This window comes from Lactuca sativa, chromosome 5 (assembly GCF_002870075.4).
Source record: "Lactuca sativa cultivar Salinas chromosome 5, Lsat_Salinas_v11, whole genome shotgun sequence".
Lineage (NCBI taxonomy): Eukaryota > Viridiplantae > Streptophyta > Magnoliopsida > Asterales > Asteraceae > Lactuca > Lactuca sativa.
The window spans coordinates 125117773-125121764 of NC_056627.2; the positions used below are offsets into that span (position 1 = coordinate 125117773).

General features: G+C 34.4%; 1 pseudogene; it reads right to left on the reverse strand.

The window, feature by feature from the left end:
* Positions 1 to 682: 682 nt before the first annotated feature.
* Positions 683 to 3305, reverse strand: LOC111881457 (uncharacterized; annotated as a pseudogene).
* Between the last annotated feature and the right edge of the window lie 687 nt (positions 3306 to 3992).

Here is a 3992-nt window from a genome sequence, read left to right on the forward strand (position 1 = left end):
CAAAATATGATATCTTAGGGTTCATGTCCAAATCAAGTAAAGCATTGCTAGCTTAAATTCATCAAGTCCTTGCCGTGAAGTCTTAGATAGAAGCTTAACTGCAATCTCCAATCCTTCTAGCAGACCCTAAAGATCATTATTGGCCATGTAGCAGGATCAACTTACAATCTCTTTTCTGCCTTCTTATTACTTGCAGCATCTTGTGCCTGTTTGACCAAGGTTGTGCCTTCAGCAGCAACATGCTGCATTGCATCAAAAAGATAAAAACAGATGACAACAAATACAAATAACTATATTCTACTTAAAAAAAGAATCCAACTCCTAAATCACAAACCTTTTTAAACATACTAGAGACAGGATCCAATCCATGGGGTATTTTTGGAAAATAGTATGAACATTCTTGACAAATCATCAACCTGCAAGTGAAGGGTAGAAAGGGAAGAAACAAATGTTCACAACCAGTAAGAAATCTAAACACTAGAAGTTTCACAGTGATTGTTGATTCCTATAAACTCAAATGTGAGATGAGAGGCTTGTTCACAACTAGTAAGAAATACTAAGTAGAAAGAAACAAATTGATGATATTACCTGGTCAAGGAGGAAAACGAAAAGAAATGGTACATAGAAAAAATATATATTTATTTAGAATTAAATAAAAAAATATAATGATAATAGTTTGATATTAAATTATGTTATCCTTGTGAACATTTGTGCTTGTGTCATTGCATGCCTGCAACACCAATGGTAGAAAAGTTTCATAGTATCTGTACCAAGATATAAAATTATAATTTTTTTAAAATAAAAATACTAAAGTAACAAAAGAATTAAAAAAGCTTACTTTAGAGCTACATCTCCACAATGCTCTGCCACGTCATCAAATATGCAAATTGATATTCTTTTCTCCTCAGAGGTCCTATCCTTGCCCTAAATTTAAAATGCAAGTCTTATTTTTAATATTTGTATAAAAACTAAAAAATAAAAAATAATTACTTAAAAAAAATATAATTAATGTTACTCATTACTCACCCAGAATGGCATCAAGTAAGGCAAGAGTTCATCAAAAAGAGGCAGAAATGGGGTCTTGAAAGTCTTGAGTAGAGTACCCAAACAATCATGCACCAACCTAGATTTAACAAAAAAGAAAATATTATGAATAATTTGTTAAGATAAACAGATTTATAAAAAAATAGATTATATAATATAAGAGCATATACTTGATCAAAAAGTTCTTCCTCTTGTTTGTTTTCTTCTTTCAACATTTCCCCTTCTTCTGCATCAAAGTCCTCTGTTTTGACTCTTTCACCCCTTTCATTTCTTCTTGTTGAGCTGGCAGTGATCACCTATTTGATCTTTTCAACAATGCTTCTAGCTTGATTTTCATCTAAAAGGGGCCCACAAAATTTTTGCACATTCCTTGATTGAATCAATCATACTTGAGCAAATTTCAGTCTCAGGTTCCTAAAAGACAAAATCCAGTAAATAAAGATTCATATGAGCAAACATAAGTCAACAAATAGGGGGAATGACGAAAATAACCTTGTGAAGAGCCTTTACTAAAGCTGGTATGATATAGTCTGACAACGGTTTACATATGACTCATTGCGACCCTGAGATTGCTCCTTTTCAACAGCTAGTTTTGTTGAACGAATAACCTCAGGCATAGCTAAAAAGTCAAAGAAAAAGTCAACACTCAGAAAGAAAATAAAAAAATAACAGCTAAAGTTATCAGGGGTAAAAGAGGTATTTTATTTCACCTGAAACTGCAGCCTTCCTAACTTCTTCATGGAAATAGAATTTAAGAAGTGGTACTAATGTTGGTGCAACCTGTCTTTTATTAAAAAGTTAAGCCGGTTTTTTTCAAATGTTAAAAGACAAGAAAGGGTAAAAGAGGAATTTCATTTCACCTGATCAATCCATGGGAAAAACCCTTCTTTTAATTCATCAGCATAGCAACACCAAAGGGGTAAAATGCTCATTAACTCTCTTATCTCCAAGCGTAGCTTTCTCCTCAAGGACGCTAGTTTTGATCCCTATTCTTTTATCTCCAAGTGTAATACTCTCAATGCTGCAATATCAAAGGGTAAAATGGTCATTAACTCTCATTCAAGCATTTAATTTATTAAAAATCACACTTTTCATCATCAGACTTGTCAATATCATCATCTGAATCATCAACAGAAGTAATTGTAACATCTGGTTTAAGTTGAACAGAATGAAGCAATGGTGGCATCACAACATTCATGTAAGGGAGAAAATCTTGCCCTAGGCACTTGCAGAGTCTTGCCCATGCCTACAACAAAAATATATAATTATAAATTTATAATCTTTAACTCAATTTGTTTTAAAAGAGTAAGTTTAATAACAGAAAAAGAAAAGAAGCATACAATTTGCTTTATCAGTTGCATTCATGAGTATAGCTTTCAAGTAAGGCAGAACTGTATCCTAATACTCTTGAAAATGCTCCTGTAAAATCATAAACTATGTGAGAACCAATTTAAAGAAAATAAACAAGTTGGTGAGAGAATATGAAGATGAATAATACCTGAGATGAATCAGCAACAGATGCCAAAGCAGTCAAAGCTCCCTCTTACACCATTTGCTTTGGATTCTGGAAATACAAAAATGATTCAGTATTCATATATTCATATCTTTTAAGGTTACTACAAAATTATTTATACCTGTAAAAGTACAATTAATTTCCCCACAATCCCATCAATTGTAAGGTTGTAGAAGTTTTGATGTACAATTTTCACTGAAGCAGAGCACTGTTGAACTCGATTTAGAAATCGATTTAACTTCAAATAAAGGTTCGCTCGTAATTGAATGTGTCACTGATTGGTTCGCAAGTCGACACTTTCGTTCGGAGTTTTGCAATTGAAATTTGAAATCAGTCACACGAATCTGAATCAAAATTCAGATGTTCGTGTTCTTGGCTCGCTGAATTGTCATTAGATTCACTGTTCACGGTCTCGGAATTAGAGGAAATTACTTTCGTTTTCTGGGAATTTAATCGATTCGCAGGTTTGGTAAATATTCTTCGTTCATATCTTTCATGGAGTATGGGATCGGAGGTTCGTAGTTGGTGGTCTAATTTTGACATTCCAAAGTATGAACAGTGCCTGAAAAACACGCATACATGATACAACAATGAAATCCACAAATACATATCGAAAGATAAAAATATATCATTACTCATTAGTAGTATCTTTACTAACCTGAACTCGTGGATTATGGAAATCATCCATTGTTGAAGCTAGTGATGGAAGAACAAGATGATGATATTGGTTTTGCAAGTCTGTGCCCAAGTCTCTCTCTCTCTCTCTCTCTCTCTCTCTCTCTCTCTCTCTCTTCGGGAGAGTTCAATTTCACCCTTTATTTCCACCGTAGACGCCACCTATTAAGGGTTCGCGGATGATGAATTTATGAAAATGGTGAATTTCCCTTTTTTGTGATCGATGTCATGAACAACATTTGTTACAGCCGCCTTCGATCCTAGATTGTCCTTGAATCTCTCAAGAGTTCCTAGCCCGATAATGATCTCGATTCCGGATCCTTTGAAAGCTTTGTGAACTTCATGATCGGCGTCGTAGATTGAAAGAAATGAGGAGTGGTGATGATATTAGGGTTTTTTTAGGTATTGATAAGTGAGAGAGAAGAACTATGGAAATAAGGCAGAGGATAAAATGGCGGCCTTTCAAAAATTTGGGATTTTCATTTCCCCCCAAGCTGCGAAGAAGAAAACGCGCCTTTCATTAAATAAAATATAAAGCGACATCTCTACACGACACTCATTTTAACATAGGTGCCCTCCGTGTTTTTTTATTGGACACTAATTTTAGGGCGCGGAAAAATACGTGTCGTCTATGCTTCATTTTTTAATAAAACGGACATTATTTTTAGGGCGCCCAAAAATGCGTATCGTCAATCACTGCGTGTCATTGTTTGCGCGTCATTAAAGGCTATTTTTCTAGTAGTGATCCCTGCTGTTACAG